General features: G+C 34.5%; 1 protein-coding gene and 1 pseudogene across 3 annotated transcripts in view; one reads left to right on the forward strand and one right to left on the reverse strand.

Moving 5' to 3' along the window:
- CADM2 (cell adhesion molecule 2) overlaps positions 1-14,809 on the forward strand; it is a 1,089,711-nt gene that overhangs the window by 42,777 nt on the left and 1,032,125 nt on the right. The gene's annotated exons all lie outside the window — the stretch shown is intronic.
- On the reverse strand, positions 11,521-12,113 carry LOC123394529 (annotated as a pseudogene).

Here is a 14,809-nt window from a genome sequence, read left to right on the forward strand (position 1 = left end):
AAGGCACTAATCCGGTTGATGAGGGCTCTATTGTGCTGGTCCACTCACCTCCCAAAGGCCCCACCTGCAAATACTATTACATTAGGCATTATATCTCAACACATAAATTTTAAGAAGACAAAAAACATCTCTATAGCACCTTTCCTGTTCTAGACACAAATACCCAATTTGAAATAGTTAAGTGCCTTTAAATATTTGATTAACATCTGCAGAAACACTCAGTAGAATCAAAACTGCTGGTACTCTAATCTAGCCAAGTAAAGTTGGGGTGACTTCTTTGATTAATAAATATTTGTTAAATCATCAATGTTATTTAAATGTCATTCAGCATTATGATTACATATTCTGTTGTTAGGATCATAAATTCTTTTTTCTTAGCATACTTTGCTGAATCTGTATTTATCTTAATCTAATTTCATTTACAAATATTTCTGATGAACTTCTGCCCTATTGTATATATCAATAATATCTTTCCTGGCATGCTTTTGCCTCCTTTTCCTCTGTCTCTGCTATCTGTGTTATTCTATTCTTTCCCCAGGGATACTTCCCTGGTACCTTACTCTTATGCTCCATGGTGTTTTTCAAGGTTGCCCCTCCTGCTGTGCACTGTTATATACACTTCTGTCAGTGAGTGACAGCAAAGAGGAATTCCCTAAGCTCTTGATCTTGTTAAAGTCAGTGTTACAAAGATCAGAATTAGAATCAGTTTCACTTTATTGCCCACCACAATCAGAAGCAAACACGTTGTAAAAGTATAGAGAATCATTCAAAAGAAACATAGGCTGACCAATTTTCAGATATCTTTAAAATAAATCCTGCATTTCTAGAATTGCAGGTTATTTAGAGAATGATTTGTCAGAGTACATACTTCCCATTTTTGGTCTTTGCTTTTTATTTTTTTGCAACTTTGGCTTTCTAACAATGAAATTAGTGAACATATTAAAGTTGAAAGTGTCTTTGTGAAGAATTGTTTTGCAGAATTTCTAAGAAATACTTTTTACATGGCTTTCCTTTGAGAAATTTTGTCATAAGAAAGATGCACCTGTTACCCATAAATTTTGGTGGCTAGCAGTAAAAGGGCCAAATATTAAAGGGGGTGTTCTAATTTTTATTAAAATGATTTATTCCCAGTCTGAATTTTCCTTTATTCTCAGTGTATTTGGTACAGAATGACATGACTTCTAAAAGTTAAGAAAACCTACCCTAAATTTTTCATTATTAAGAAGTAAATAATGTTTTTGCCACTGTGATCTTTGTTACTGTTTTTTTTCCAAAAATGAGGTTTTTTTTGTTGTTGCTTGTTTGTTTGTTTGTTTGTTTTGTCCAGAGGTGTTATGACTTATGGAACTAGATGTTTTGTGGAAAAACTAGAAAATTGACTGGAAGCCTGGAAGCATTGGAAATATTAGATGGCTAAGATAGAGAATTCACTATATTTGGTGAAAGATAAAGATCAGACAGCAAAATGCAATCTATTTTTGGAAGTATAGTCTTTTGTTTCAATCTGTTAGGCTGTTAGAATTAACACGTTTTATTACTACCAGTCTGTTATAAATGTGAGTACTTAGACTAAAAAAAATTGGTCTTCGTGATTTTTCTGCTATGATATACATATTTTTTATATGGTATTGTGCAATAATAAAGGACTCCTAGGGAGTTCTTTGGTCTGTTATACAAATAGCTCTTACCTCACTGTTGAAAACTTTGTAAAGAAGTATAACTAAAATCCTAATTTTAAGTATTAGCCTTGGAAAGGAGATGGGAATTTATGCATTTAAAATTTTATTACTTATCTTATGGCCTTGAAATCTATGGTTTAATTCACTTGTGTATGTATGGTTCCTCATCTGTAAAATGTAGATAATCACCTAATTTGAATGTGGAAATGGTAATTATAACTTTGAAGTTGTAAAAGTAGAGGTCTATAGTAACCATACTAATAATATCTGCAGGTAGGATAAAATATTTTTTCAGTTCATAAACTTTTAGGGAAGCAGTTAAGTTACCAGTTGCCCTTCTTCCACAAAATAAGGTTGTGGTAACACGGTATCTTACATAATTAAATTATTGATTGATGACAATATGAAGAAGATAGGATTTTTTTTTAAGTTGGTCATTGTTCTTTATTCAGAAATTTGTTTTTCAAAAATTGTCCAAACTACTTAGAGTTCTGGTTGTACAAGAAGGAAGGAAGGCAAAGAGTCCTTTATTAATTAGCATACATATCATACAAATAGATTTTTCTCATTCCAAACAGTATTTCTAGAATTATTTTCCACTAGGCTCTTGTGTCTTGCCAAAGCAGATTCAGTACTCTTCGTTCATTCAATATTCAAGAAGTATTTTATTTGTTTTAAGTGGTTGGAAAATGGAAATCAAAATAAATTAAGACCATATCCTCAAAAAGCTTATCCTCTAAATAAGCCTGAGAAAAAGAAACAAAACAATTCCAATATGTACTGCCAAGATAAGGCTAAACACATGATGCTTCTGAGGTACATATGTGGGATGCCTAAACTAGATAAGGGGTCAGAGTAAATTAAGGACATTTTCTTGGTAGACCAATATCTTATCTGGTGCTTTGGATAAGTGATCTTTAGCAGGGCTGATGTTGAGCAAATGGACAACTACTTGAAGGCTATGAACTGAGAGATGAAGTTTATCAATTGGTTGGGTCCAAGATTTGATCCATTTCATGGATCATAAGCCATTTTAATTAAAATTACCTGAATTTATTTCAAAGAATATGAAAAGGTGCTTACAGATTTTACTCAATTCTAAGATATACGTGGTCAATTTTGTCTTTTACGTCTTTTCCTGGGAGCAATTTGGAGGACCTAAAAGGATGGTTAAGACTAATGTCTGAGAAAAGTAAAAGAAATTGGTAACTTGTTATGTCTAAGTTGAAGGGGCCATTGGGCAGTTGAGTGCTCTGTTCTGAAGGTCAGAAAATATGTCAGCCCAATGTCATGCAAAACATTGTATGTCAGTGGCAAATTTATAGCCTCTGGAATAAATCTCTGGATTACCTTTATTTTCAGTTCCCTTAGTATTCAGAGACAGCAGACCTGATTTGAGACCACTGTCTCAGATTCTAATACTCTGGGGAAGCAGTTGGAAAACTTTTTAAAGGTTTTTAGTAAATATTTAAGCTTCCTGGCCGTAAAGTCTCTGTCAAAGCCACTCAACACTGCTGTTGTAGCTGGAAAGCAGCCACAGACGAATGTAAATGAATGGATGTGGCCGTGTTCCAATAAAACTTTATTTACAAAAGGAGGCAGATGGGTCTCTGGCTGTAGTTTGCCTCTTGGATCATGGCTAATAGAAATAAAACCATAATACTTCAGTACATTCGGTGGACAGAGTAGACCTTTAACTTTACTACACGCATTAATTGGGAATTTTTTCCCCCTTGGTCTCTTTTTTGTGTGTGTAATTAGTTATATCATGTGTCACAGACAAGAAGACCAAATTGTATGGCAATAACTCAGGACAAATCCACTAGACAATTAGGATAACATCATTTTATGCATTCATGATGATGAGCCAGCAGCATTGTCTATGAATGTGAAGTCCAGAGATGGCATACGTGAGTTATTTTACCAAAAAGCAGATGATTCTAATTATTAATAAAATTTGTAGCTTTTTAAAAAATCTATACATATCTGACATTCATTGAACTGGTTTGGATTAGTTCTTGTTTGTGGATGCTATTATTATTTTTCTATCTTTCTTAATGGAATTGTATGTTCTGTTTTTCTTGGCATCTGTTAGCAGCAAATTTTTAATTTTTCAACTTAAAATGGGATACCATCATGACTTTAACATTAAATTATTTTCTTCTGGGATTTTAACTGAGTAGGAGTCTAATATAAATTCTAATTGCAGCTCTAGGAAGAAATACCAGAGAGAATGCTTTCCTACTAGAATGTATAGATATATGGCCAGCAGAAGTAATTGCAAACAGTCATGGGAAAAGAAATGCTTTTAAGAATTTACTGAGACACAGATGCAAACAATGTGGCATAGCTGGAAAACTGTGAAATCGAAGCAGCCAGCCGATCAAACTTGCATGGAGCTTTAAAGAATATTCTTTGCTTAAAAACAAACTTGAGTTGACTCTAAACCCCAAAGAGTTATAAACAGAAACCGGTCTTGAAAAGAAGGCTGAAGATTATAATCAAAGGGCATATTTTGTGTGTGCCCAGTGGGGAAAGCACTTTGGAAACTACATTGGCTTTTGAGTCACACAACCTTAGATCACATTCACTGTCAGACAGAATGTCTGCAAACCTGGAGGAAAACCTCAAAAGAGTCTCGTTTTTTTTCTAGTGTATGTGAAAAAATAAATAAAGATAAGGTTGGGCATGTTTTTCTTTGAATTAGAATTAAACATGTGATTTATTCTAGTTTGGAGAAAAAAATGCAATTTCTTGAAATCTAACTTTTTGAAATGCAATTCATATACATAGATCTCAGGATGTATCTTCATAACAAATGCCAGGAACATGGTCAAGGATGGAAATGCTCTGTTTGGTTATCCTCATGCAGATTAACCATTGCAGAAGGTAACAATAATATTTATTGAATGCCAAGCTAATATGTGTACAGTGAGATACATATTCTCATCTTCACCACTACATTTCAAAGTTAGTATTGAAGCATTATCAATACTTCTAAGAACCTATTCTAATAATAAAAATATTAAAAAGATAAAATATAAAAAGGAAGTCACCCATGCTACTATTTTAATTTGTCTACTTTTTAAAATATGCGTGTTCTGCAGTGTTTCTGAAATTAGCCACCTGAAATTCCTCTTACTTCATCATGGCCATCATACATGCTTACATTAAATATCCCTTCTGCCAAATTTCCATCTGTCAATTAGTGTCCAATAATATGTTACTTAGATTTGAAAATTTAATCAAATACACTCTTTCTGCATATTTAAAGTACATATAACTAGTGCTGGCTATATATTAAAGTACTAGAATCACTCAATTTATTTTTGATAATACGTCTTCTATAAGTGAGAGAAACATAAATAAAATACTAAGAAATATGAAAGAAGGTCAAGAGAAATCCATTAATTTAACAAGTATTTTTATCCCCTACTCAAATAGTTTGTGAACTTATGGATACAAAAAGATGAATGTGGCACAGTATATCTTATTTAAGAATGTCCAGCTCTAGTGCAGAGCTTAGCAAGCTTTTCCTGAACAGGGACAAACAGTGAATATTTTTGGATTGTATTTTATAGTTTCTATGGCAACTACTCAATATTGCCACTGTTGCACAAAAGCATCTATAGACAATAAGTAAACAAATGAGTATGACTATGATAATATAAAAATTTATTACAAAAACAGAGGGCCATATATGGGCCAGTGTCCAAAATTTGTCAACCAACTACTGATCTTGTGGGTAATAGGGAAATACAAGGAAATTATTAAATTTAAATGTGGTAGTACTAGAATAGAGGGGTTCAAAGGATGTAAAGCTTAAATTTCTCTGAAGGAATGTTTTACATAGAATGTGACATTTTTAAGTGCATACTAAAATAATGTGTAGAAATTAACTAGCTAGAGAACAGAGACTAGCAAGTGAAAAGTCCTGAACACAAACCCCTAAAAGACCATAAAGTTCTTAAATCTGGCAATAGAGTATAGTATGTGTGCCTGGAGGTGAGGCTGGCAATATTGTTGGTGTTCCAATATTTATGGAATCCTGATGAATTTGGTGTTTATTGACCAGCCATCAATGATGTTAACATCAAGAGAGTAAAATGACAGTTCTGTATTAGGAAAACACTGTGGTAAGAATTGGAAATGAAGGACCTGGTGGGTGTCTCTAGTCTAGCTGGCTTTATCAAAGGAGCTAATGGAAATTCAGTATTTCTGGGAATTTGGAAGTAGGGTTGGATATTCCAGGAGATTTCAGAACAGATAAATATTTCTGTGTAGCTGTCTGAAAGGACTGAGCCTGGGAAGAATCCATGCTTCTGAGATCAGCTGGTTCAGGTACCCAAGACCCTGACACTGGTACGTGCAAATTCTGTTTGCAGATGATACCAACTCTAGAGTTTACTTCTGTTAGTTTTCAAATAATGTAATGCAATGAGAGACCCTTAGCTAATTCCTAGCCATAAGTATCCATGTGTGAATTTTTTCTGTCACTTCTTATGTATATTGTAAAGAGGTGCATTTTGTTTTGTTTTGTTTTGTTTTTTGAAAATGCAAATGTAAAAGAAGAGCATAACCACTTTACTTCCATTCAGATATGGTCTCATTTGATGGCAATACACTCATTCAATTTTCAGTTGAAGGTTGAATTACCTTATATTTTACATTTAACTTTCCATATTTGGTTCTAATTGTAAGGGTGCTTTTTGCTCAGTTGCATACTAGGCCTACTTATTTTCAGAGTCTTTTTTTTTTCTTTTTTCTTATTCTCAGAGTCTTATTGCCTGACAAGTTTTTAAATTGCACTGGAAAGTCTTGAAGGTGGATTTTTTTCATTATAGCAATGAGAAGAAAAACTATAAAGAAGTAGGGGGCAGAGAAGAGACAGATATAGAAATCAAAGGGGGGGAAAAGGACATACAAAATAAAAAAATAGACAATAATTAATTGACTTCAGGAGTTGAAAATGGAAACAAGGAATTAGAGATGATTAAAACATATTTTTTAATATGCAGAAAGTGTAAAAAAGTTTTTTAAAAATTTAAAAAATAAAAAAATATGCAGAAAGTGTCACATCTGTAAACATATGTCTTTTTTTTTTTTTTGAAGATGCCAAGAAGAGTAGGCTTAAGCTCATGTTTCATGTTTTCCATCTCTGTACTTGTAGAAGAGAGATAAATCTGAGTGAGGTAGAGACAATGATGACTATCCAACATTTTAGAGAAAGGGTAGCAGGAAAAAGAGCAAGGAAGTTAGTATATTGAGATCAAGGGAAAAGGTCATATAAAATTGGTAAAATTTATTGTTGGGATGCCCATAGTCCCAAGTTTTCATTGCTTGTATAAATGTTTCTAGTGTGTCTGCATGATTGAATCAACTTAGATGTCAGGAACTTTTTAGGCCAGGGCTTAATCTCAGATTGTAAATCACTCTGAGAGGTTGAGAATGAGCGAGCTTAAGCTTTCTCTGCTAAGGTTTGGCATTTCTTTCAGTATATAGGGTCTCTAGAGCTTCTCTAATCTGATATTCATAATCCCTCCCTGCTGACTCAGACACCTAGAGATGGAAGTGGCTTCAAAAGATTAAAAAAGAATGATATATAAGAATTACCTGTGAATGATGGGATCTGAGTGGAAGAGAGATTTTATCTGAATGGTGGACCTACTGAAGTTACAGCTTAAGAGAAGTCAGAAGTACTGGGTTCTAATTTCAGGATTATAACTCCCTAAATGAGTAGCTTTGGGTAATTCTTACTTAACCTCTCTGATCTTCATATGTAAAATAAGACAGGGCCAGATAACATTGATTCTAATCACTTTATTTCATTTTTTTTCTTTTCTTTTTTTCTTTTAGCTTTTATTCAAATTCCAACTAATTTACATATAGTATATTAGTCTCAGGTGTACACTTGAATTTACATACAACACCCAGTGCTCATCGCATGTGCACTCCTTAATACCCATCACCTATCTAAATACCAGTTCTTGTGCCCTGGTAATATCTCATTTTAATTTTCAAGGTATAAAATTTATTATCAGGTCAATAATATAAAAAGATACTTCATTCATTATTTCAACCCTCAAAGAGTCATACAGTGAGCTGTTGACCCTTAACAAAAGAAAAGTAACTTAGAGTTGCATTTTTCTTTATGAGAACTCCTCATCACATTGGTAAATAGATCCCAACAGGGATTTTGAAGAAAATTAAAAACACTCTTTATTTTTTTATTAGTATGTTTTACAGACACTTTAGACTTATTTATTTATTTGAGGGTGGGGGTGGGACAAAAAGAGGGGGAGAAATAGTCTTAAGCAGGATCCATGCTGAGCACTGTGCTGCACACAGAACCATTTTTAGGGCTTGGTCTCATGGCTTTAAAATCATGGTGTGAGTCGAAACCAAAAGTTGGAGGCTAGGGACACCTGGGTGGCTCAGTCAGTTAAGCTGCTGCCTTCGGCTCAGGTCATGATCCCAAGATCCTAGGATTGAGTCCCACATCGGGCTCCTTGCTCAACTGGGAGCTTGCTTCTTTCTCTGCCTCTGCCTGCCTCTCTGCCTACTTGTAATCTCTGTCTGTCAAATAAAATAAACAAAATCTTTAAAAAATAAAAGAAATAAAAGAACCCAGCAGTCCAATATATTACCACATTAGAGTTGTAAATTTACCACCCCTCATAAAAAAGGATATGATTTGAAGATAGCACAACAATGAGTTTACGCTAACCTAAGAAAACTGAAACCTAACAGGATGTTTGATATAGTAAGTAGAATGTGTAATCCAGGAATACCAAAGCTCTGTATTTTATTATACAAAGTACAAACACTATACAATGAACAGAATAACTTTAGCCATCTCAAAAAAGGATATGATTTGAAGATAGCACAAAAATGAGTTTACGCTAACCTAAGAAAACTGAAACCTAACAGGATGTTTGATATAGTAAGTAGAATGTGTAATCCAGGAATACCAAAGCTCTCTATTTTATTATACAAGGTACAAACACTATACAATGAACAGAATAACTTTAGCCATCTCAAATCATGTTAAGGGCTAAGACTACTTCTATCTCCAATATTCTATGATTTTATTACTGACACTGAGGTGAAGTTAAATAATGTATCTCCTAATTCCAAGCACTTAGAACTCTATCTATTCTTAGCATTAAATTTGCCTTGAGAATAAAAAGACAAAAATCTTTATATATCTTAAAGTCTCCTTGTTTAGGAGACTTGACCTGTCTTTGTTTCTCCTTTCCTCTGGCAGGTATTTAAAGACTGTCATATGTATCTTAAATAGTTGATAAGATTTTTCTTTCTAAAGGTACTAGCTAGTACACTTATTGCAATGGACACTGCAAAAATATTGAAGATTTTCTTGTGAGCTTCCTGAAACATCTTTCTTCTTCAGTTTTCTAAGATCATTCTGTTTATGCCATTCTTGGCACTCATAATCTGACCTGTGGTATAACTACCAATCAACTTGGTTTATCTATCATTGTAGTCTATCGGGGATGTATATCTGTCCAGCTTTTTGTTCCTTGCACCGTTCAGCAAGATGTTTTATTCAAATAGTTTTTTTTAATTTATTTAGGTAAGGTGTCCAGCAATGGTTTGCTTATAGGCAGTATTTTAATAGAAAATTTTTATTGCACAAACTTCAGAATTAATCATGGAATAGGTTTAAGCTTCTTAAGTGTGAAATTACAAATAGCATTAGAAATAACTGTATAACTTTAAAAAATAATGAGCATATGAATTCCATGTAGCATGTTGTAGAATATAGTAATTTATTTTAGAAGATACACAAAAAACAAAAATAAACATTATGTTTGTTTTCCAAAGATTAAGTAGAATTTAGCCATCTTCTGACTATCAGAGGAGGAGCACAGAGGATTTTAAATGTATAGAAGCCTGACACATCCTTGTTTTGAGTAGAAATACTGTTTACATGTAGAATATATTAAGCTATAAAAGATTAAATTCTTGATAAGACTCTTGATTTAAATGCTACTAAAGAGAAGAGTGTAGCCATTGTGATATAATGGCAAAGAGTATGTTTTCCTTTATCTTGTAAGGGGGAAATATAAAAAAATCATTTTTCAGCCATGACTTAATTATGGGTAGTTTAGATGCAGAGCATGAAGACATTGTTTCATCTATCTTTGTTATACTCAACTTTCAGAAATGATGGTGGTTAATGAGTACTTGGGCTCCAACAACATTAATGGTATATTTCCTCTAGTAAATGTGAAGGCTTTTCCAGTTTCCTTATACTGTATTTAATTCTTCTCAAAGAGCTTTTTCTCCCCCTAATATGGCCCAATATTTATTTCTAAAATGTTTATCATTAATTAACTTTTTCAGCTGCCTGGGTTTTCATTTCCTTTAATACAAAATAGCATACGTAAAGTTTAAATATATGTGTGCGTGTGTGTGCATTTTTTTGTAATATATTCTTTACAACATGCAAGAGGTTCATGTTTATTTAAAATATATTGGGTGGTCACATGGAATATTCTATAATATTTAAAGGATTCACTTGATTTTTCACTTTCCATGATAAGAAAATATATACCATTGAAATGTTTTATATGCACTTACATAAAGTATAAAAATAATATAAAAAGCTTGTCTTTCTTCTAAAGAAGATATTCCATAGTTTTAAAAGTGAAATATCATATAATGAATTCAGTTAAAATTTATTTTTATATAACATAAATTGTAAATCATCTGATATTGACTTTATTAATAAAATCCCAGTATTCTAGCATCATTTAGATTGATGGAGCCAATTATCTGCATTGCTGCAGTACAAAGAATGGTACCACAATTCATTTTTCTGATATATAATATACATTTGTTCTGTTTTCCATTGGTATTTTACTAGCAAAATATAAAATTTTGAAGATTGAATTTATATTAAAAGTGCTTTTTAATTTTCTAAAAATTTTTAAAGATAAATCCTTGGCATAGTGATAGATATATCATAATGTTAATTTATATAAAATTTATTAATAAATGACTTTTTAAAATTCTATGAGCTGACCCACTGTGACAGGATTCCTATAATAGCACTGGGAAGAAAAGCATAACAATAAGATTCATAGAATCATGGAGAAGAAAAACCTATGGTCTGTCTTTGGCCTGTAGCAAATCTAAAAACAGAGTTCAAGAAAACACAAGAAAGGAATCTGGGAAGAAGAATCTATTTTATCTTTTTTGTATGACCTGTGGCTCACTCCTGTTATGCCCAAAGAACTGTTGAAAATTCTGTATTTCTGATCTTCACCTAGACATTGAAACTTACCCAGAATCCTTATTTTGAGAAACACTAGAGTAAACAGAACCTAATCCTTTAAAATTTTATTTGATTTTATTTTTATTAATAGAAAAAATGTATTTACTTAGAAGCATTCAAAATGTTACAAAACAGCTGCAACGTTTTTTTGCGGACTGGGATTCGGATAGCAGAACAACAATTATTTTGCGTAAGCCGCTTCAGAGACAAGCGAAGATGGAAAAACTGCCATCCCCACACACGACTAATTTGTGCTGTGCACCAGCAAGAACTTGCTTTACGTTTCCATGCCAGTGCCCCACCCCACACTGTCCCAGACGAGCTTAGTGGTGACCAAAAGCCCCCCAGGACAAGGCCTTCTAAAGACACATTCCATAATGTGTTAACTATACAGAAAAGACACTATATGGCTTAAAACAAATCTTATGCAGCTTACATTTCTTTTCTTTGAAAGGAGTGAGTTGTGCGCAGTGGGGTTAAATGTTTTATAGACAAGAGAACAAAAACTGCCCTAGAGCCAACCTATTCATCATTCTTGTCTTATCTTCCTTCCTCAGCCTCTTGTCTTCCTCCTCTTCCTTCCTTTTTCTGCCTCCCCCCGCCCCCAGCCTTGATGACTGCCTTCTATGCCACATCAGGCTTTCCTTTAGCTCGGCCTGCAGCAATATCCTATTTCCCCTTCGGCCTGGCAGCCTTCATTCCGTGCGGCTGCCTGTCATCGGCACATGGTACTGCGTGTCTTTCCGGTTTCTTTGCGACATTGCCAATGGATAGGCGGGGATGTTCCCCTTGGAATTGGGGGCGATACTCAGAAGAAAACAAGAAAAAAACAGAAGGCGGCCTCCTGGGTACAGTGGGATCCTTGAACTTCTTTCTTGTACCCCTTCAGGAGGAATATAAGTTTTCATTTCTATTCCAGAACAGGGCTTGTCTGCCTTTGTCATGTCTTCAAGTTTTCCTTTCTCTTCAGCAGACATGGTCTTCCACCCCTCAGAGCATTCCTTAGAACACTCAGAGAGGTTCACTGAAGCATCTGGGTGCTTCCTGTGCTCCTCTCAGCAAGTTTGCACAAACAGTGCATATGGTGACATTTTGCCACTTGGCTTCTTAGCATTTCCATTGCCCAAGTTTAATTATTTTCCTCAGTGAGGCACAGAGTCGCCCAGTGCACGTCCTGCTCGCACTTGCCAGGCACAGTCTCTATGGAGCTCAGTGTACTGTGCAGACAGAGAACAGGAGCCAGACACAGCCTCAAAACATTTTATTATTTTTTAAAATTATTTATTTATTTTTAAGATTCTGTTTATTTGAGAGAGAGACAGAGTGAGCAAGAGATAGAATATAAGCAGGGAGAGTGGCATAGGGAGGGAGAAGCAGACTCCTCACTGAGCTGGGAGCCCAAGGAGGGGCAGGGTCCAGGACCCCAGGGTCATGATCTGAGCTGAAATCAGATGCCCAACTGACTGAGCCATCCAGGCATCCCCAGAACATTTTATTTTAAAGGAAAAGAAACATAACCCACAGTTTTTAGGATTTTACGAGAGCCAAGAAGTCATATCTTTCGAAGTAAGGGGTTGTAATTGCTTTTATTAAATAAAGGCTACATTTTTATCATGTAAATGTTTACTTTGAGGCTATTTCATTAAGGTAGTAAATAAAATTTGTAGTCAACTAAATGCTTTTTAAAATATATATTATTACTTTCGTTATAAATAGGCTTAATGGCAGAGTTTCTAGTATCTGTGTATTCTGTGTAGTTACTTATTGCTGCATAGTAAGCTATCCCAAAATACTGACTTTCTTACGCAGTTTCTGAGGGTCAGTGGTCTGGGAGAAGGTTTGTGGCTGGTTTTGGCTCAGGGACTCACACGATTACAGATGCTCTAGTCATCTCGAGGCTCAAGTGGTGCTTCCAAGCTTGTTCATATGGTTGACGAGAGGCTTCAATTGGTCATAGGCCTAAGATCCTCACTTGTGTTTGGCTGGAAGCTTCAATTTCTGATCATGTAGACTTTGCTCAGGACTGCCTACAAACGGAGCAGCTCGCTTCTCCCAGAGCTAAGAGAGGAAGAATGAATGAGTATGTGTGAAATAGGAGCCATTGTCTTTATGAGTTAATATAGGAAATGACACACTTTCACCTCAGCTATGTGCTACTAGTCACACAGCACAACTCTGGTACAGTCTGGATGTTTCCATGAAGATGTGAATACTAGACAGTGGGAATCACTTGGAGACATTTTGGGGCCTGCTTAGCATGTTCTGTTTCTTTTTATGTTTACTTCTTAGAAATATAAAATCAGCTTTTATGATTTTTCATAGAGAAGGTTTAATAGTTTGATAATATATACTTCCTTTATTTTTTAAAGTCTTTTATCATCGCATTACATTTTTATATTATACTATATATACATATCTATATATGTGTCTGTGTATATATATATATATAGAGAGAGAGAGAGAGAGAGAGAGAGAGATGTAATTTTATGTAGCTTTATATTGTCTTACTTAAACCAGAAAATATATTTGGCAGTTAGTTTCTAGGTTGAACTATGCATTGGAAATCCATGGCACTGTTGAAAACTAAGTTGACAAGTTATAATTTACTAAAATTTTATTTCCTTATTTTTTCGCTAGCTGAAAACTTACTATCATATGATACTTCCTCAGAATGAATTTGCTTCATGATTATCTAACTCCATGCAAGTTTTAACTGCATTCCAATCAGCCCCATATATACTCTCAAGCATATATATTTAGACACTTTGGCATTTCAATTATTTCTAAAACAGTACCTTACCTTGAATGCTCTTCTGTATAAATGAACTTCTTTTTGAGAGTAAGATATTGTACTAAACACTTGAGGAATACAAAGATGATCATTATAATGCCTGTCCACAAGAAACTTTTAACTTCTTAGGGAAAAATAAATTCATGGGAAGATTCTATTATTTGGTTGAAGTAACATACATCATAAAGGAAGTAAGTGCAAAGAAAGTGCTTTGTGAGAAGGAAGAAGCTTTTCAAATGGCCTTTGGCAAGGAGAGGAAAAAGTTATGCATTCAAGCTGCTTTGAGCTAGGTCTTACAGGATGATTAAGGTTTCCAAAGGAATGAACTAAAATGGAATTTCCCAAGTGGAGAGTGTAGACCCAGCAGGAGTGGGAAGGTCTAGAGCATATTTGGGGGATGCACAATTATCTTGCTTGATTGAAACTTACCAAGTAGATACGATATGATTACAAAGGGATCTCTGAGGGGTGTCCCGGTGGCTCAGTTGGTTAAGCATCTGCCTTTGGCTCAGGTCATGATCTCAGGGTCCTGGGATGAGCCTGGCATTGGGCTCCCTGCTCACCAGAGAGTCTGCTTCTCCCTCTCTCTCTTCCCCTCCCCCACTGGTGCTTGCTTTCTCTCAAATAAATAAATAAAATCTTAAACACATACACACACACACACACACACAAAACAAAGGCATATCTGAGAGTATTGGGAATCATTTTAAACACTAGTATGAGAGGTTGATTCTTAATTTGGGAGGAACAGAGATAAATTTCAAACAAGAAAGGCAGGAGCAGAGATGTGCTTAATTAATCTAGGAGCAAATATCTGAATGGATTACAATAGGAAAAGATGGGTGAAAATTCCTTAGGCAAAAAAAAAAAAAAAAAAATTCCAGAAGGATATAAAGTAACTGTCAGTAGACCAGATTTTCTCCTATGCTATAAGCACATTACAATGAGGGCCTAACTTCTGGGAAGAAAGAAGCTGAAGTGAGAAATATATGGAGAAACTAATTACATGAATAAATGTATTTTTTAATATGCAAAGAT

This window comes from Mustela putorius, unplaced genomic scaffold (assembly GCF_011764305.1).
Source record: "Mustela putorius furo isolate JIRA1106 unplaced genomic scaffold, ASM1176430v1.1 tig00003834_pilon_pilon_pilon, whole genome shotgun sequence".
NCBI classification, from domain to species: Eukaryota; Metazoa; Chordata; class Mammalia; order Carnivora; family Mustelidae; genus Mustela; species Mustela putorius.